Here is a 21423-nt window from a genome sequence, read left to right as displayed (position 1 = left end):
AGGTGCCGGGTTTGAAGTAAGGTTGGACATAAGACGTCACTAAGAACTTGCAGTTCTTTCAGGACTCCAGGAGTTCTTGGACAAATCAAAACAGAAGCAGGGGGAATTCCCGGGCTGCTGGAGGCTTGGTTTGTTTAAAGAACGCGTTGTGCTTTCTAGGAGTCTATGGGAGTAGCCTTGCCGTATTTGGACTGCATTGTCCATGACTTAATATGAATATGATTCTTATGCCTTTATAAGGATATGATTTGTTATAACCACATAAGGGCATAAATCTGGAATATTTAAATAGGGTCCTAGATACGTTCACAACACCCACTCCACGTATAATGTCCATCATTACTAAATACTAAGCAATATTAAACATATACCTATGCATGTGTTTTCCAGCCCACCCCAAAATACATAAAATGCATTTGAAATGGTATGTACACGAAAAATGAGTAGTAAACTGTACGCTTTTCAAGCAATGATATCATTCAGATTATGCATATATTGTACATTGGATTGATGACTGAATGAATCATGAAAATTACATTTATGAAATGGCTCTTAATACAGAAGAGAAGGTCGAGATCATTTCATCACATATTTATACAATACTGTACATGTGCTAGAGGCTAAATCAAAATATTGTCTCTAGAGTTTCAAAATAGAAATCTTGTTCTCTAAGAATAGTTCTACTTTAAGCAGAGTACCATGTGCCAAAAAAAAGTAAATATTTTGGGAACGGGAAAAGAATTTCACTTTCAGGGCAAAAAAAAATAGTTCCAATAGTTTTTTAGGAGTTCTGTTTATCAAAACTGAAGGCCGAAGTCAGAGTTCAGGGAACGCTGTGTGCTCATGTTTTCAAACGTTTATTAAAAAATTATTCTCGTTGCTAGGAGAGAACATTAAATCAGATAGGCTGGCAAAGAATTCGTCTACAACAGTAGGTGAAAGTTGCACCAGGTCCGAAAAAGTAGAAATAGTGCATATGTGAGACTCATTGCCATCATCGATGTCTGGATCAGCAATGCTTACTGATGGTTGTACCTGTGTGCCGCTTTCATCTCGTACCTCACCGCCACCTAATCGTAATGGTGAGGTCTCAACAAATGCGGTCATCAGAATAGGTAGCCGCTGGGGACAACACGTTGCATGAGCCGTTACCGAACCAAGCAAAGTATCGACATCCATAGGTACTGCTGATGGTAGTGTAAGACAGACGTCCAACACGCATTCTTCTCCGCATAGCAGCCATCGTAGAACAGGTAAGATGCAATCTTGCCAGATTGGTCTGAATGAAAGAAACCATGTGGTATTCAGATCTCTTAGCCGAGCTAAGCCGAGTACTTTAGTTATTCTTTCTCGGTATCTCATCGCAAGGATCGTTTCTTCCATTGTAGCCTGAGTTTTGTCTGTGACTTGACTTGCCATATCGGAGCAGAAGGAACAAAAATAAAATTCCTGCTACGAGTCCCAAGATAAGAGGCAGGCCGCCGAACACAGAGTGCACAACATTCGGGAAGATGCTCAGGACTGCTTCAAAGGGTGCTAATAGTCCCGAAAAAATTGTCTTAAATACATGTGCGATGCCACTGGTATCAGACATGTTTAAAATTTGACCTAACATTTCTACAAAATGCACGGGGCAATTGGTTGATAATAATGTATGTATCTCTGCCGCTGTCCTTGCAACTTGCAGATCATACGTCTCTTTGGACGAGGTTAAAGGCACAGTTGTCTGTAAAAGAATAGACTTCATTCTGCTTAAAGTATCAATTCGAATAGAAGAGATATTTAGAGAAGGCCATATTGCTGCCTCCTTGTCTGGTTTGTTGTTTGGATACAATACTTGCATACAGCAAATGACCCTGGAAGTAACGCTCACAAGATAGGCTATTCCTGGCACCGTGCCACAACAGCTGTGGTCACTTATTATAACGTAGCTGCCGTTGGAAAGTTGTCTGAAAAAAGGCTCTATCTGTGTAGCAGGGGTGCCGTGGAGGGGCATGAAAGGTTATTTGATGAACCTTCGCAGGCTCCATGCAAGTTAATACCTTGACACAGAAGTGTACCGCTTAGTGAATTTTTACAGTTGTTACCACTAAGAAATACCTCTTTTTTCCCTTCACTATAACATCTATGTGTATAAGGTAGATTCCAGGTCGACTTGATGTAACCTTTACCCAACCTTTCATACAGGCCTGCTGGTATATACTTTTGGCAATATTGAAACTGAAAAGTTGTTATCGGAATTGTAATTGTGCCATGTATTATCCATTCAATGACAGGTCGTTCTGACATTGTTAATGGTAATTTGTCTAGTTTTTCAATGCTCAGTATCGTATAGTCTGCTCCTTTTTGTGTCAAAGAGATTTGTTTATCCGTAAGGTTAGAAAATAATGAAGTTGTGTTGATTAGACGCCATGGCACGTGGCCTGAGCGCAGATTTTGTAACGTCCAGCCTAGCTGTACAATAGAACGCAATTGGGACTGGCCATGTTGTAACATTAGCATATCCATTAGCATATCCTGTTTTATTATATCAATAGCAGATGATACAATGCTGTCCAGTGAATACATTCTGGAAGACAGAGTCGTTATCCCATTGTCCACTACAGACAGTGATTTTTCCAAATTAATACGATCAATTTCTCGTATTTGTACAGCAGTTTCAATTTGCATTAAAAAAAAAATCAAAATAACCTTTATTCGGATATTGCATTATCCATAAAAGTATACACATAATTACGTACATGGTCAAAGCTAAAATAAGGTTACTGTACTACATTTTCCTTAATAAAAACAATGGCAATAAAGAGTGCAAGACATCATTGATGTCCATATCCATCAATTCTTATCTATTTCTATAACTCAATCTAATAAATATACATATACAGAGATCATCGTTAAACTAGCAGCAGGATATACATAGAACAAATATTTAGCAGCATTATTTTAATCGTAAATTTCTAAAGTGCATAGGGCGTAAATCCAAATTATTAGACTATCTAAATAAAGTGCATTGTGTAATAGCAGCCATAGATCAAGGAATAAATTGTTATCTATGTCTCTGTATTTATCACAGTGAGGACAAGGAAAAAAGTAATTCACATATTTACAGATAGCAGCATAAATTTAAAGTGCAAATGTGCAAAGTGCAAAGAGGCCTCCTTCCGATCTATTAGGTGACATAGTGCATTTAGATAAAAATTAGTTAATAGATTACGGGATCGTATGGCCATTTTTAAAAAGGTACACACACAATATATTAATCCATCATCTTTAAGCTGTAAAATAGATTTGAATGCCACATTAAAATCTTGTATGCCTTTAGCTCTAAAGAATGTTATCAGGAGGGGCTTACTATATTTATGATAGTAAGAGCAAAGGAACAAAAAGTGCATTAGTGTTTGCTTTCCTGAATTCTGACATGGGCAAACCAGATTCTCAATATTACAGTGGTAGCCCAAGGGAAAACACAGTAAGTACTTTAAAGATCCTGCTTGTAGGCGAAACAAAAGGCTGCGCTCCCAACATGTAATTTCTTTACGGAGGTAGCCAGCTGGTGTGAGCGAGGTAGGTACAATTTCGCCTTCTATGTGGATGAAGCGTTTCACAGAGGATTTTGCTATTTCAACATTTTATCTAGACTCCCCATAATGCCTATAGAGGGTATTCTGTATTATCTTCCCATTAGTCCCCTCTAGTCCATTTGGGTTGTCAAATATGTGTTCAAGATTAACTGCTGCCAGGCTTTCCCGAACTTGGGCGAGCCATGGGATTTTAAGACCCTGATCGCATTTTAGACAGTCATAAAGAATTTCCCTTGTTAGTGATGCTTCTGGGTTTTTCCAAACTTTAATCCAGAATAACACAGGACGTGCCTTAATGTAATCCTCCAAGTAAAACAATTTTAATTCATTATGGCTTATAAAGGTGGAGGATGAAATCGGTAGACCCAAAAGCCTTCTGCAGAATCTGTTCTCCGCCTGAGCGTTTTTTAAATTTGAATATCCCCAGATTTTGGCCCCATATGTCATGACAGGGACACATTGTGTCTTATACATTTTTAATAAAGACTGGACCACCATAAATCTCTTAGGCTTCAGAACAGACAGTACGGAGTTTATGGCCTTGATGAACTTAGACCGACTGTAAGCCAAGTGAGCGGTCCATGAGCCGTTATCGGCGAATTGTAAGCCCAGGTACGGAAAAGTGCGAGTGCATAACAGTGATCCCTGATCTAAGATGATCCTATTAATGTGACGTTTTTTAGAGCCACATCACATAAAAAACGATTTTTTAAAATTAGTGCAGAGATCAAGGCTGTACATAAAATCCACAAATCCCCTCACTAAAATTCTCAGGGCATTCGGTGTGCGACCCATTAAAACTGCATCGTCTGCATGAAGTAGGGAGGGGAGTTTAGTGCCATTTATTATAGGGACATCGGAGGTTAAATTGGACAGGGCGTTATGGAGTTCGTTAATATATAAAATAAATAAAAGAGGGGCAAGGACGCACCCTTGTCTCACGCCTCTGCCGACCGTTATGTCTCCTGACACTGCTCCATCTTTGCCTATCCTCACTCTAGCTTTTAGATCTCTATGCAGGTATGCCAGGAAGTATACCAGATTATTATCCAGACCATAGTCCAAAAGGCGTTGCCAGAGCTTCGACCTGTTGACAAAGTCGAAAGCGGACGAAAGGTCCATAAAGGCCAGGTACAGTGGACTGTGTCGAGCGATGGTATATTTTCCTATAATTAGGTTCAAATTCAGGCACTGTTCCACTGTACCCAGATGGCTCTGGAAACCAAACTGGCATTTATTTAAAATATTTTCTTCCTCTGCCCATGCCCTGATTTTATTAAATAAAACTCTTCCTAAAATTTTGAGGGTATGACCATGTACTGGGAATGTCGGTAGTAATTAGATTATTAAAAACATTTAATAATAAGGGGGCCCAAAACTCATGTTCCAATTTTATGAGGTCTATCGGTAAACCATCAGGTCCAGGTGCCTTATTGCCCAAACTCTGGGATATTGCCTCCTCGACCTCGCCTATAGTTATTGAAATTTTACTGGGGCACATATTAGACAAAGAATTATCACAATATAATGGGGGGGCATATATTTTAGAAAAGTGAGCAGCCCATACTTTGTTGGAGATATTGCAATCAAGGGGTGCGGAGGGATTCCCGAAAGTTCTTAGGGATTTGGTTGCGGACCAAAAGGCAGTTGTGCTTTTAGTGTTAGCTGCACAAGCCAAATTATTCCAGTGTTCTTTCAGAACGGTGTCACGCCTGGTTCTTAAGGCCCTCTTGTAATTTGACCTTAGTGTGCGAATGAACATAGGATCTCTGGTGTTTGCAGACAAAGCCGCTCTCAGCTCCCTATTGTCTTTGGAACAAATATTATTGAACCATTTAGGGTCAGAGTTGCATGTACCCACTGGTCTAGAGATCAAGTTTTTTATGCCTGCACATAGTTCGGTAAATGCAGTAACAACCGCAGGATTAGGGTCTGCCGAGACCAGGCACGTCTCCCATAAGGTGGGATATGTTTTTACCATCTTCGCAAAGATCTCCTTATAGTCTAGACCTCTCCATTTGACTGTCAAAGTGTCAGTGGAGAGCTGTAAATTACTAGCACCTGGTTCTATCCTGAAATTTGCATGACGAGCCACCTTTAGCAGAACAATTATGGGGTTATGGTTACTTCTGCCCCGAGGAGATAACTTTGTAGCGAGGGTGATAGAAACACATAATCAATGACTGACCCTCGTCCTGATCCTCTGTAGATGGTATTAAATTCCCATTAATATTAATTGGGGCAATGTCCATTACACTCAGGAGGCTAGTGTTTACTAAATGATCTATTAGCTCATACCCCCTTTTACATCGATTGTGGATATTAGGATCAAAAGAGAGTCTGTTCCAATCTTTGCATTAAAATCACCCCCCAAGAAAATACCCGCCAAATTATATTTCCCTATTAGGTTATCTTGATCCATAATAAAATCAAAAAAGTTGGACAAATTTGGGATTCGGGGTTCTTAAAAATTCAGTGTTATAGAAGTTAATAAAACAAATAGAAGGACCCCGTGTGTATATTAGAGCTTGGAAATTGGTGTGACCGGTGGGGATTAGTTTTGTTCTACCCCCTGAAGCGATTCTGATCCATATTGATAGTCCCACTATCGGTCTACCGTAACTAGGAGTGGCGGGGATGGTATTAAAACATTCATACCCCTCAAGATATAACTCTTTAGGGGCCCAAGTCTCTTGGAACAAAAGAACATCATGTTCTCTAATCATATTCACCCACTCTGCTGATTTTAACTTTGGAGCTAAGCCTGCCACATTCCAACTTAGGACATTCAATGTGGAATCAGGAATATCAGCTTTACAGATGTTAGGCACTTCAGGGTTGACAGAAACAATCACATCCACATTCCCACACACCAGCGAACTATTAAGAATTGGTGACTCAGAGGGTCAATCAAGTGTATCCAAATCAGAGAGGGCCAGATATTGGTTTGTGAGCTGGGGAGCAGTGGAGACTGAGGATTGTGTCAGTGGACGTTTGTAAAAGAACCCAAGGGGTAAAGCGCAGATGTTAAGTTGGCTAAGATTGCTAGTTTCCTTGACTTCAAGTATGGAGCCAGCAATCCTTGGGTGTGAGAAATTAATGACAATGCAGTCCCCTTTGATAGTTTTTTATGTAGGTCCTACCCAGCCCACCCTACGGACCATTAGAATATCGCTCATGTCGGGCCTTTTGAACCTTTTGTGTTTAGCCAACCAATCCATACATTTATTTCTAAGCTGAACCCAAGACTCAGATTTGTTTTTCTGTAGGGGAGGAACCCCTGCAAGAACTAAAACGTATGGGCATGATGGGGGTGGCAAGTTCAAAATATCTTTATTAGGTTCGTCGGGCCCTTTATCCGTAACCACAGCTATGCTGGCATTATCTATTGACCTGCTGTTGGCAGGTTTTGAGTTAGGATTGCATGGTAAGCCAGGACGTGTAGGTTTATTGCGATCAATGGTGACTGACAAGGGTTTTGCAGTTTGAGTTGCTGAGGGTGCAGGGGAGAGCATTGATGTCCCTAATGGCTTGGGTGCTACAACTTTGGGTGCTAAGGGTGGAGGAATAGATAGTTGTTTTCCTGACATATGGGTTCTCAGGATATTAACAGGATTGGTATGTACATTATTTTCCTTGTGTGACGGTGTGGGTTTCAAGGTTAAACTTTCCAATCGATCTAATAGTTTCCACAACCAATCAAAACTTGAATCTATCAACCCTTTAATACGATTACAAACTGTATCAACAATAATATCGATTGCAGTGTCCCCCAATGTAAAGTCTGAAAAGCCGGTTTGTGTAGATTGTGTTTCCTTAGAATTACATTGTAAGTCCACCTCGACTATAATGATTGGAACAGTACTATCACTGCATCTGTTGTCGATTGGAATTTGATCTGTGGAAGGCTCAGAATCAATAGTAGGATCGATGGTAGTGGAGTTGCCCTCAAGCCATCTATTTAAGGTTGCACATTGGGGTTTCAAACGAGATGGCTGCTTTCTTTTGGGTTTGGGACAGGGCTGTTTTGATGTCTTCCTCTTCTTTTTAGTTCCACATATTTCTGGGTCAGGCGTAGTGGGTACATTCACTATGGGTAAGTGATCAATTTGGCTTAAATCAGCTTCAACATGTATAACCAGGCGGGTCAGATCCGGGCCTTCCAGGTCCAAAGAAGTTTCTTCCATTACTGTCTGAGGTAAATGTACAGTTACTGTGCGTGACAGTGATTGGGCCGTGCTAATGTCTGAGGTGTCATGTAAATTTATGCCTAGTTTTTTAATGGAACCCACGGACAATCTCCTCTTTGACATCTGAATTTCATTGCTCACCAGGGTCATAGCATGCTCCAGTACAGTGTCAATGGCATTTAAATTGGTCGCAGTAGCTATGGCACCATTCTTTCCCATGTTATACTGCAGATGAGGGTGTGAACCGGGAACTAAATAAGAAGGCACTCACCGGTCGTTTATCAAAGGGTAGATGTCAAGGGTATAGCCCTGCCCTGCCTCCTCCTGCCCTGGACGGCCACAGACGGCCCGCCCTTTGCCCGGGCTTCGCTCGGCGTCCTGCTCGCGTCCCGTGAGGCGGGGCTGACGCTGGTCTTATGAGCCTCCTGGCGCGATGTTTTGCTGGTCGGGCCGCAAGGGCTTCTGGGGGTTGGAGTCCCCTGGCCCGCTCTCCGCTCTGCAGCTGCGCTCCGGTGGTGGGAAAGGAGCGAGGCGGCGGGAGGCAGGCGGACAGCTCGCAAGATGCTCCGCAGCTACCGTTACAGGCAGCGGACAGGCTCTCACCCCCACGAGGCAACAGGTAGGTTTGGCCGGACTCCCCCACTCAGCAGGGGCTGACGCTGGTCTTAGGCGCCTCCTGGCGCAATGGTTTGCTGGTCGGGCTGCAAGGGCTTCTGGGGGTTGGAGTCCCCTGGCCCGCTTTCCGCTTGGCGGCCGCACTCCGGTGGTCAGAAAGGAGCGAGGCGGTGTGAGGCAGGCGGACAGCTCGCAAGATGCTCCGCAGCTACCGTCACAGGCAGCGGACAGGCTCTCACCCCCACGAGGCAACAGGTAGGTTTGGCCGGACTCCCCCACTCAGCTGGGGCTGACGCTGGTCTTATGCGCCTCCTGGCACGATGGTTTGCTGGTCGGGCCGCAAGGGCTTCTGGGGGTTGGAGTCCCCTGGCCCGCTATCCGCTCAGCGGCCGCGCTCCGGTGGTGGGAAAGGAGCGAGGCGGCGGGAGGCAGGCGGACAGCTCGCAAGATGCTCCGCAGCTACCGTTACAGGCAGCGGACAGGCTCTCACCCCCAAGAGGCAACAGGTAGGTTTGGCCGGACTCCCCCAATTTGCATTACTTTCCAAGCTTCGTTGTAAGCAGCGTATATACCGGCGTATATGAAACGTTTTTGACGCTGTTTGCGAGGTCCCAATATGAAATCTCTCAAGTCAGCACCTTCTTTAGGTAAAGTCAAGTGTTGCTTAATTTCAGGCAGTTTGGATTTCTGTAGACATTCGAGGCATAGTTTCCCTACACTGTATGTTGTAACTATCCCTGGATGTTTTCTCTGGGAATATTTGGGGTCTGGCCTGTTTTGTTTCAACCCCTGTCTTTTATTCAGGAATCTATCTTGACAGTTATTAGTGTCTGTGGGCCAGATCAACCATTTTCTCCAATCAGGATTTGTTCTGTTTTGTTGTAAAATACGGGATACGTCTATCTCCACATCTGTGGTGCTATTACTATCAGGTATGGGCTTTGGAATAGATGGTTTATTTAAGTCCTTTATCTTGGCTAGGCCAAAACAGGTTGTTTGTTGAATGGTGTCATTCAGGAACATTATTTGTTCTGGGATCATGCAAGCTCTAAATAATGATTCTAGACCTTGTACCTGCCAATCTTTTGTACCCCAGATGGTTTTTGTCTCAATGTTGTTTTTCCAAAATTCAAAATCAAATGTAGACATTTTTTCAGAATTTTTTTCAGGATAAATCAATTTAGTATATGTCAACATGTTTTTCATTCCTGTCTTAATTAACATTTTAAAATAAAACATTTCTGGATCTGTGTTGTTAAACCCTGAGAAGAATGGGAATTTCTCATAAAATGTTTTCGAGCTGCCTTTTGGCGGTGTTGGACAATGTTCCCATTGATTATAACTAAAAACATTTCTAGGATTAGCAGATTTATGCAAATAGTGATGACCATAATGATTTTAGCAATACATTTCTTCATAATTTGATGAGCCTTCTAAATAATCATGCTCTGTGAATTTTGCTGACATTTCTAAATCTGACATCATATTATTAATATTTTCAAAGTCCCAATCATCAGAGAAAGTACTTGGTGTCACTTAATGAAACCTTGAACTGGTGTGAATATTTCAAGAGTTCAATCGGGCCATAGATTTCGTAATCAGTTGTGTCCCATGCTACACCACCAGGTATAGGAATGGCTGTGATGTTCACTGATGATAGTTCTCTTTTTTCAACGTGAGAAGATCTGTGAGGCTTTAGGACCAAGTTGATGTTCTGACTTGCTGTGTCCATTGTACTATATTTTCCATCAATGAATTTTCCCAAGCTTAAAACCTAAATGAGCCAGAGTAGGAGAAAAAGTACACCTAACTCATTCCATAATTCAATCCATGGTGAAATCAGATATGTTTCTTTGAGTTGATGAAAGAGTTCTGTAAGTTTTTCTTTGAAAGTTTTAGTTGCTGGCGTTTCTTCATGTTCACTTGGATCATCAGAAAAGTCATTGAAATTGATGAAGTAGCCAGTTGCATTTCTGTCAATTGTTGGAATAGCTTCCGGATTTTCATTAATCTTTGCACTCGTGTAGTTAGAGGCTACATCATTGTAGACTGGTGTTTCTTGACAAACTGTTGCAATTTGGGTTTCAAGAGGCACAAGTTCCATAGCTTTGTTGCATAGTCCTTTTACATTCACTGCAGGTTTATCAAATGTGATTAGTCTCTCAGTTTGACCCTCTTGGATTGTAGCAGGGTTTGGCCTTCTGCTACTTCTTGGGAGTCTACTGGGCCTACTACTTATTATTGGCCACATGATTGTGGTTTTACCAGGTCGATTGATACAACTCTGTTCTCCTTTTTACCAGCAAGGGGCGGTAGTACTACTGATCTTGTTCCGCTGACAGCTAAGACAGGTACTGCTTTTCTGTAAGAAGGCCCAAATTCCTTCTTCACCGCGATCTTTTCTCTGACCAGTTCCCCAATCTTTGGAATCCAGACAGGTCTTGCTGGGACAGGTGGTTTTTCTTCAGTGGCCGTTGGCTTTAGTTTTATGTTACTTAGACTTCTTCTTGTTTCATTTAAGTCCTGTAAAACTGCCAAACGATCTTTGATATCAAAGGTTTTTTGTTCTACCACTGAAGTCTGACAATCAAGGTCATGAATGATCATTCTGGTACCAAACAAAAGTTCGTAGGGAGTGATACCTCTTAGAGAATTTCTTGGTAGAATATTAAGACTACGTTGGACACTTGTTAGATGTTTGACCCACCCGTCACCCGAACCTAATACCCTCGCTGTTATAGATTGCTTTATGTCACGTTTTTTCTCTTCACTACCGCATTTCCCACAGGGATGGAATGGACTAGAGAACAGCAATGCAATGCCCAAGCTGGCCATGGCCTCCTTGTAAGCTCGAGAGCTAAATGCAGGACCCTGGTCAGAATGTAGCATGCCAATTGCGTATGTGCCGATAAAGACTCGCAAATCTTTTATAACAGTCCTGGCATCACTGGGGCCACATCCAAATTAATCTCGTGCAGGAATCCACTGCGACCATGATATATTTATAGTTGCCGTTCCTTTGTAAGGGACCACAGTGGTCCAGGTAAACACATGCTAATGGTTTATCTGAGATTAGAAGGGGCGTCTGTGCTGGTCATTTCACTGTTGATACCTTCATTTTTTGGCATATTTCACATTCTAAAACATAGTTTCTAGTTTGTTTTCTCATGCGTGGCCACCAGTATCTCTGTTTTCATAACGATACTGTGGCAGAAACACCAGCATGTGCAGAAGCGAGCCCTTCATGTGCCACTAAAATTAGTCCTAACCTGTGTTCCATGTTTGGAATTGCTCTATCCCCCACTCCAGGGATTCGAGCAAAAGGAAAAATTTTCGCATCAGTTTTGTATGAGTACTTTACTGGAAAGCCTTTCGGGAGTGTCTTACCACTATCTTTTACTGAAGCACTGACAGCTTGTATTATCTCGCTGTCTATTTTTGTTTTTGACCGGGTAATGGCAGCTACGGAGGCCATTTGCACAGCTGTCTTTGTGGCCTCATCAGCCAATGAATTCCCTACAACGTGAACGCCATCACGTTGATGACTCAGTGTATGTATCACGTGAGTCTTTTGTAGTTCTTTCTGTAAAAGGACTACTTATTCCCAAAGCATTTTATGCTTGATTGTGCCACCTTTTGCATCTTTGAAACCATTTTGAACCCAGTTCTCCAAGTATTCATTGTAAGACTGGACGCAATAATACGAATCGCACACTATCAGTGAGGGGAATTCGCGATCGGTATTTTCAAGCGCCATCTTGAAAGCCTGTAGTTCTGCTCGCTGAGCTGTACAATCTCCGAGTGATTGAGTTTTAGTGACCAACGGTCTAAATTTTCCTTTGTGCCACCGACCTTTAACGATCGCGCATGCAGCACTATATGCTTGTTTACCCCCAACTGCGGGCTGTGCTGAACCGCCTGTATATATTATACAGCCGTAGTGTTCGAGAGGCAGAATTTCAGTCTGCACAGGACATTAATATTCATATTGGAGAAATTCTTGCGTTTTTGAGTTAGGATCAAATTTGTATACTACGTCTGATGCAGCAAGAGAATTAACCCATTGTATCCATCTCAGATGTAGAACTTTAGCATTCGGAATGCTTGCTCTTGTCACTGCCTCTAGGGCACGTATAGGTGTAACGATTATTATACGCTTTCGTTGTGCGAGGGCTCTTTCTTTTGCTACAGCAGTTTGAACCGCAGTCAGAATTTTTTCAGTAGGACTGAATTTCATTTCAGCTTGTGTGTACAAGTGTGATTTATAAGCTATTGGTACCGTTTCTCCCTCATTAGAGGTCAGGTACGTGAATCCGCATCTTCCTGGGATGACTCGGATTACAAGGTTGCGTTCGTTTGCGCGTGTTTGTAGTTTTGTACGTTTTTCAGCATTTTTGGAGCTTGGAGTACCGCATACTTCTCTAAGAAGTTGTCTGCTAGGCTTTTGCCTTCACTTGATAACTCATATCCCAAAAATAGGACAGTGAGGTGGGCAATTCGGGACTTTTTAAAGTTGAATTCATACCCTTCAGCTGCGAACCCAAGTATAATGGTGTTCACTCTTTTCAAGTGTGTCTCCAGGTCATCGTCTGTAAGATAGATGTCATAGACATATGATAATGCCTCATCATCATACACTTGTAGTAATTCTGTTACCCTGGCTGAAAATAATTCTGGTCTGTTCTTGAATCCCTGTGGGAGACGACAAAATTGCTCTTTGGCCCCCATACAGGAGAAAGCGGTCAAATACCTGCTTTCTGGTGCAATGTTTTGACGGAAGAAACCATTTGAAATATCTAATGTTGTTTTATATTTTTTGCGCACTATGTTATTTATTAGTGCTGCACTGTGTGAGTTTTGTACTGCAAATGTTTTGCAACAAGAGTTTAGGTGTCTGTAGTCCAAAACTAGACGATATGAATCATCTGGCTTGGAGACAAGAAACAAAGGATTGTTCATTTGTGAGGTGCATGTTTCAATTACCCCCTGATATTCAAGTTGATCTAAGATCTCTCTGACTTGTTTTTTAGCTTCTTGCTTAATAAGATACTGCCTCTGTGCAGTTGGTTGATTTTTTAACTGGATTTTATGGTGAGGAGAATCCTCCTCATCCCATCCTACATGATTTTTATATAATGTAGGGGCTTGGGATACTGCCCATTTTCTAGCAAATGTGTATTTTTTATGAATTGGAATGTGATTTGAGAAGGCAGGCATAATCATTTCTTCGCCATGTGGGCACTCCCTGACAAACTCTGGTGGCCAGTTTTTCTCTGCTAGGAGGATATCATAGCCTTTAGATAGGTTCTCCCAAAAGAGACCTCTTATTTTCCTAGTTTTGTCCCCTTCTATACGTAATGTTATTTCGTATATCTTATGAGGCACGCTAACTCTGGTGTCTGCTTTTTCCACCTGAATGTATTCATTTGTGTGCACTGTCTCCAGAAGACTCATCAGGATCTTGCGAGCTATGGTCACTTCTGCTGCGCTGTCTAGCATTGTCTGGGCCCATTCTCCGTTCTTGATATGTTTCCTCAGAATCCTCGGCATGTTTTATTTTAATACTAGCTACCTTCTTTTTTGGAAATTTTTATTTTTTACTTTGTTGAGCAGGTTCCTTGTCTTTGGACTTGACGCGCTCTTCCTTTTGTTCTGACCGTCCTCTTCTTTCGATTTCTGTGAGGAAGTCTGAAAAGATCAAGAGGGACGTGTATCAATATCTTGATATCTGTCAGGTTTTCTTAATTTATCCCTATCTCTAAAGTTGTATCTTTTCTCAGCGGGCTCCCGTTGTGGAGACCTGCCTCCCCATACTGGAGATCTATTTCTCAGATTGGGTGACTTTCCTCTTGACTGGAACTGTTTTTCTCTGGGAGTGGTTTGTTTGTTACCCTCCCACTTCTTTTTTGGAGTAATGAGATTATTTTTAATAAAGTTTTTTTCAGGATTTTCAGTTAGTTGGGGTTTTAGTGGTTTCCCACCCAAACTATCTCTACCTAGTTCTTCATAGGATTTTTCAATTATTCTGGCAAGTTCAAAAGGTTGTCCTGCTATATCTGTTTCTTTCAATTTTTGCCGGATCGCCACAGATGCTGCTTCTCCTTTTATGTTGGCTAATAGTATAGCCGAGACTTGTTTGAAGTCTTTCAGTAATTTCATACCTAGATTTAAAGCAGGCTCTGGACCGTATTCATTTTGAATCTGTCTTAATACGTCTCGTATAACCGTAATAGACGGAACACCATGTGTTTTTGTGTATATGGAAGCAAAGACTGTTCCCCAAGTGTCACAGTCCTCCACACGTGGTGAGATCCCCATTGGTAGGCAGATTGTCGGAATTCTGTGTTTCTCATTAGGTGTAGTATCAGGAAATACTGCCTCTATCTAAGTGATTTTTTGAGCTAACCAGAATGGAATTTGTTCCCGTTTTGCGGGTAATTTGCCAATGACTGATTGTATAGTCTGTGGTGTAATTTTATTTGTGTTCCCCTGATGAGGGGTGTGCTGTGGAATTTTTATCGCTGGTTGGACTGTTAAAGTCCGCATGACATATTGGACCAATTGTCTATGTATTTTAATTAGTTGTTTTAGCTGAGCTAAGAGTTCTCGGTCTGACATTTGTTCAATGTCAGGATGTGGTGTGTAGCCGGCTAGAACCGGCCATGTGGCTCCTGGTCTACCTAGTGGACCAAGCCTAGTAATGTGATTTTGATGTTTTAGGGCGCCATTAAACCAGAGCTGGTGCTCTTGGTATGTTAGTGGAACTTCAACGTCCTCGAAAGGGGCGTATTCCGATGGAGATTCCCCTACTTTGTAGTAGTGGAACTCGTGTGTTACAGTGTGTGCTGCTGGAAAATGTATCCAGGAATAGAATACCTCTGTCTGACGATATTCATGGGCCTCAGCCACAAATATGACTGTACCACCTCTTGATGATACTCCATTATTTATAAGTTTGTAAGTTACACTCTTCCTTACATTGACTGGGATGAGTATAGCATTCAGGTCATCTTGCCGAAGACTTGTGTCTTCCGCTAAAAGTTGGGCTGCCAATTCATCTCTTTCTCTGTCGTCATCCGACATTTTTACTGACTGAAAGTTTGCAGAGCAAGTTTCAAGGAAACAAAGATTAGGTGCACAATATTTTGGAACACTGTATCCTTCAACGTTGACTAAACTAAAAACTAATACATAGGATTCTCATCCTACTAAGTTTTGGCGGATATTAACCTTTCACCAACTCCAGACGTCTATTGAAGTTTTTACGGGAAAAAGGGGTCTGTGTGAAAAGCACGACTGAGTTACTCTAGCATCTAGCGTTAAATTATTGCCTTACCAAACGTTGGGCGCCATGTAGTGTAGTTCCTATAGTCCCAATAGGCTCTGCGCATTGGAATAGCATAAACGATAGTTTAGACGTAGGACTGAGGTCGACTAGGTCTCTATTGAATATGTTAGACTTAATTATGAATGCCAGTTAGCTCAGAGGTCACTAGAAACGTTCTGGAGTAAACAAGGAGGTGTTAACTTCCCTGAATAGACAAGAAGGGATTATCTTCTGACAACCGCATTACCATGACAACTTTGCTCCCTCCAGAAAAAGGAGTATATCTCCAGAGTCACGGAAACAATAGATAACTATTTTACTCAGTCAATCGTGCATGCTTAGTTTCACCAGAAGCGCAGAGAAATAGAGAGACGGGCGTTTTAAATAAAAGTGGTTATTTATTGAACAGTCTTCTTTCTCATGCAAGAGAAGTGAGTTGCCACAATTGCAATACTTGTCATAAAGTAAAGTGAGTACAGTAAAAGGAGTATTATGAAATAATACTGTAAAAGCATTGTACAGTTTCTAAGCCATACCGTGTTAAAAATAGATAAAATATATACATACATAAAATCATTGACTAAACGTACTCAACTGGTGCTTCTAAGATACGCCTACCCCCGTGTACCTAACATAAGCCTTGTACGTGGGAAGGAATAAGAGAGCTGCAGTTTAAGTTAAGTTAGGTTTTGCCAAGAATCTGAATCAAAAATTCTCTAAGGATCTAATCAGCTCTGTACCTTGGTTATAGAATGAAGGAGGTCTTGTATCTCTATCTCAGGACTCGATCTCCCAGCAACCCGCAAGGGTGACTGGAAACACTGGAGCTGGATTTCTCGGCAGGAGAAAAGACAGCGTCTCTCTCAATGCGCCAATGGGAGGGTCGGCTTCCTTCGGCTCTCGTTACAGCTGGGCTTCGGGTAAGTAGATAGCCGATCTGCTCCAAACCACCGTGCGTTTGTTAGGGCAGCTGTTGGTATATTTATACCTGGAAGGTGCCGGGTTTGACGTAAGGTTGGACATAAGTCGTCACTAAGAACTTGCAGTTCTTTCAGGACTCCAGGAGTTCTTGGACAAATCAAAACAGAAGCAGGGGGAATTCCCGGGCTGCTGGAGGCTTGGTTTGTTTAAAGAACGCGTTGTGCTTTCTAGGAGTCTATGGGAGTAGCCTTGCCGTATTTGGACTGCATTGGCTATGAGTAAATATGGATATGATTCTTATGCCTTTATAAGGCTATGATTTGTTATAACCACATAAGGGCATAAATCGGGAATATTTAAATAGGGTCCTAGATACGTTCACAACACTGCCATGTTGCAAGGGTGCCTGTGCTGCAGAGATGATCCTGCACATAAACTAGCAATATTGGCAATTTGCTCTTCCTAAATGTGCTGTAGAATTCAGCACCCATGGAAAGAGAAACAGTACAAGGAGAAGGTAATTACTTATCCTCTTATAGTAATTCTAACACCTGGTATTCCATGGCGTTAGTTTTTGGGGCTACCTAACCTTGTAAATCTGGGACAGCATCAAAAAACAATGGGTGTTGCGGCGGAACACTCACAGCAACACCCATTGTATGCCCCTTTGCAGTAGAGCACTGAGGCAGAAAGGGGCATATTTACAAGGTGATGTAATGCCATGCTAAGTGGCTAAGCATCACCTGTAAATATGGAAAAGGTGCCGGAGTGTCAAAAATAGTGATGCTCCAGTGGGGATAGAGGCTTGTAGATATGACCCTAAATGTTATGCCATGTATGCGCTACTACTAAGACGTTCACGGACAAGTGGTGACAAATGAAACCAAAGAGATCATAGAAAATAGAATGCTGCAAATATAGGCATTAAAGTGTTATTTGAAAAATTCATAATCTCTGCAGAGGAAGAGCAAAAAAAGGAATCAAAAACATATTGATGGAACAACCAAACCCACTAGACAAGTTCAGAATACCATAGATGCTCCAACGACATCAGTGATAAATTAAAGAAGCTGTTTTTATTTGGGTTTCTTCTGCATTTAAAAATACACCAAGGCACTTGACCACCTACGTACCTCTGAGGGCAGCTGTGTATTGACCGCAAATAAATTGTTTTTTCATTCATAGCCACAAAAGAAAGCTGGTTCATGATTAGGTTTTTTGCATCGTATTAGCTAACAAAGATATTGTAAGAAACCATTGGAGATGTATTAAATGCTGCTGCTGATGGAATTGATTTCACAAAGTCCAACGTGAAAGGAGGTACTCTTTCAAACACCTTTTTTGAAGTGGAACTTAATAGCTTTTTCCAGGAATAGGCACTAGGTTGAGATACAGTTGACAGGGTCTCATGAGTGATGCCAGAGACAGACACAGGTCATGGACATTGCACACAATTCATTTTTGAACGGTACATTTCTGAAAAAAGGGAACGTCATCACCAGGTGTCATCGTAATATGTCTATTCTTCAGGGTATAAAATCATTACAAGCTAAGAAAAGAAATAATCTACTGTGTGAGGGAGCAGAAAGGTCCCTCTCACTGTAGACCTCGGGGACAGAGATCAAAGCCGCACCTGAATATAAATAGAACCTGTAAAGAGGGGAGCGGAGACTTCAACATGAAGCAGTGAACTGAGCATCAGGGGAGGCTATCAGCCATCAACCGGATACAGAAACAAACATATCTTTCGAACAGCACAAGCAACCACATACATGAACTTAGAATCTATTCGTGAACGAGAAATCGGTGAAGCAGATTAGATGGGCTACATGTATCTCAGTTCTGTACAGAAGTCCTTCGTGGTCACATAATACATACCATAAATTATGCACATAGCCCCAGCAATAAGATTTAACCAGTATTGTCAAAATTACTATCTGTCGCGTCTGTGTTGGAAGTTTGAATGTTGGAGTGGTAAAATTATGTTTTTGTATGTTTTGTTTTACGACCAACTCACCTAAGATTTAAAGTGGGTAATGGAAAAGTAAATAAAAAAAGTTAGTTGGCACTTTGTTGTGCTATGTTATCCTATGTTACCGATTATTTTAAAATGCAATGCACACTGCTTCCAGTGGCACCTTCGTGATGTTAGAATGTTTTGTAGCCAACTGGTGGTCAGGCCAAACACGTATGGGCTCCCATGGGGGATTATTTTATATCAGTTCAGCCTCAACAATGTCCTACACTAGCTTGTGCGTTATCACCATGACAATTTCTAAGATGAGTGGTCATCTAACTATGTACATCTCACCTGTGAGTAGATAAGGGATACTTGTTGAAGAAGTGTTTCGTCATTACAAAGTGTTATGCTAGTTGGTGTTTAAGTTTCCTCATGTTAATTTCACTGTTGTGCTACGTTGAATTGCTTGTGGATGTCTTGATTTGTGATTTGGTAACTTACAGCCTGAGGTGTAGTTTGATTTAACAGATATCCGGTTAGCCTTATTACAAGTGCATTATACCCTAATGCACTTTGTTAGAAATGGGGGTCTCGAGGTGTCAGTTGTATGCACCCTGTCCAAGTAGAGACCCTTCCTTCTAGTCAGGGTAAGGGGATTAAACACCCAAATAACCCCCTGCTCACCCCCTTGGTACCTTGGCATTAGCAGTCAGGATTATCTAAGAAACAATGTGTAATGTATTTGTAAATAACACACACTAACACAGTGAAAGCACTACAAATGGACACTAAACTACTTTAGACAAATAAAGTATCTTTCTCTAAACCAAACAGGACCAAATCGACAAGAATCCAACATACACAACTCAAAATATCACTTTTAGAAGGTTTTAGCAATTCTGTCCATGGAACTCTAAGGATGTGGTGATTTTACACAAAGTACCTCTAAATGTGTCAAAATCCACCGGGATAAATTGCCGCAGAGGAGGAAAGCACCAGAAAACACAACGATGCATCGGTTCCTGATTCACTGGGGAGGCGATGCGTTAGCTCTGTTGCACACAGGAGAAATATTGCATCGAACCAGGACTGTAAGGGGAAGCAATGCAACGAAATCCAAGACGGTTCTGGTCTGCGGGTGATGCTGTGGAAAACTTGGTGCACAGATGCAATGCATGGAAGTCCGGTCATGTTGAAAGACGATGTGGCAGCGGCACCAGGCACTGAGTCGATTTCTTCAACTAGGGACCAATGATGTGTCAATTCTTTCAGCCACACAGCAAGGCCTAAGTCAGAGTCAGTGCAGTGGACTCAGATTTCGAAGACACAGTGTACTGAAAATCTTTCTTGCATTGGTATGCCCCCACTTTTTGCTTAACTGCTGATGTGCTTCGACTGAGTGTGCCCTGGGTTCCTGCCAACCAGATACCCAGGGCCTGTGTTCCGTCCCTAAAACTGTGTTGAACCTAAAACCCAATTGGCATCTCTGGCCACCTGTCAGCCCCTAGTAAATGGTACCCTAGGTACCCAGGGCATGGTCACCAGAGAATACCCCTAAGGGCTGCAGCACTTATTGTGCCACCCTTAGGGGCCCTGTACCCTGAAACCCACACACTGCCTTTGCAGGATGAGTGTCTAAGTACAGAACTAAACAAAGAGTCGACATGGCACACATCCCTGTGTGCCACGCTCACAAGACCCACTGCCCTGGCATACCACAGTCCCCCTCTAGCTCGGTGCCATATGCCAGTGGTGTGGGCACAGGTGCATGAGCCCTGTGTCCCTCTAGTACCCAGGGCCATTCCTGGGCTCTGTAAGTGCAGTGCTGCCATTAAGAGTATATGGTGCTGGGAGGTCTACATTACGAACTCCATAGCACCATGATGGCCCCACTGAAGACTGAGAAGTTTGGTATCAAACTGCTCAGCACATTAAACCCGCACTGATGCCAGTGTGAGATTTAATGTGAAATGCACCAGAGGGCATTTTAGAGATGCCCCCTGAAACTTAACCTACAAAACATGTCTGGACTGAGAGGCTGCCTAGGCTGCCCCACAGCAGACATGTTGCTGGACCCCTGGGTGAAGAGACCCCGCTCTCCTGGGCCTGCAACAATGCACTTCCTGGGCGAGGTGCTAGGTCTCCTCCCCCAGGTTGGGCAGGGGGAGGCTTCAAAGGCCTGCCGCTTCTGTGAGCTTCTCCAGACCACTTGCTGTACCCAGCAACTGGCCCCCACCGGTTCTGACCCCCACTCTGGTGGGAAGACTGGCGGGAAACCCTACGTCAGGAAGGGGGGTGTGCCAGCCTGTGCCAACCCCACCCCTCAGGTGGGAGAGGCGAGGTGAAGCACAACCCAGGGCTCCGTCCATCTTGAAGATGGGGAGCTCTGCCCAATCAAAGCTAGGCTCCTGCCCCCCTCTCACAGGAGAGGAGCAGACTAGGGGGTCAGGGACCTATTGGTCCCTGCCCTTGCCCTACCTGTAACACCGCTAAATTCATTATTTAGGGGCTCACCTGAATCTTTCTTCCTCAGATCCTGATAAGAAAAGAAGAAGATCAAGAAGAAGAAGACGCGCCGTGCAGCTGCTAACAACAGGACGACACCCACTGACTTGGCCCCAGCCCTACCTGCCTATCGATCTTGGAACCTGCTCCTGCTTAATCCCGGCGACTCCTGCAGACAGCAACCTTGGGACCCCCGGAGGACCTGCCTGCCTTGACCCTCTTAAAGACTGGGACTCCAATAAGCAGAACCTCTGCTTCAACAACCATATCCCTGGTGTCAGCCAAGAAGCACCAGACCAACCCACTCTGCACCCGCCAAGCCCG

This window comes from Lissotriton helveticus, chromosome 4_1, assembly GCF_964261635.1.
Source record: "Lissotriton helveticus chromosome 4_1, aLisHel1.1, whole genome shotgun sequence".
Lineage (NCBI taxonomy): Eukaryota > Metazoa > Chordata > Amphibia > Caudata > Salamandridae > Lissotriton > Lissotriton helveticus.
The sequence above is the reverse complement of the archived record's forward strand: the minus strand, read 5'-3'. Positions refer to the sequence as shown.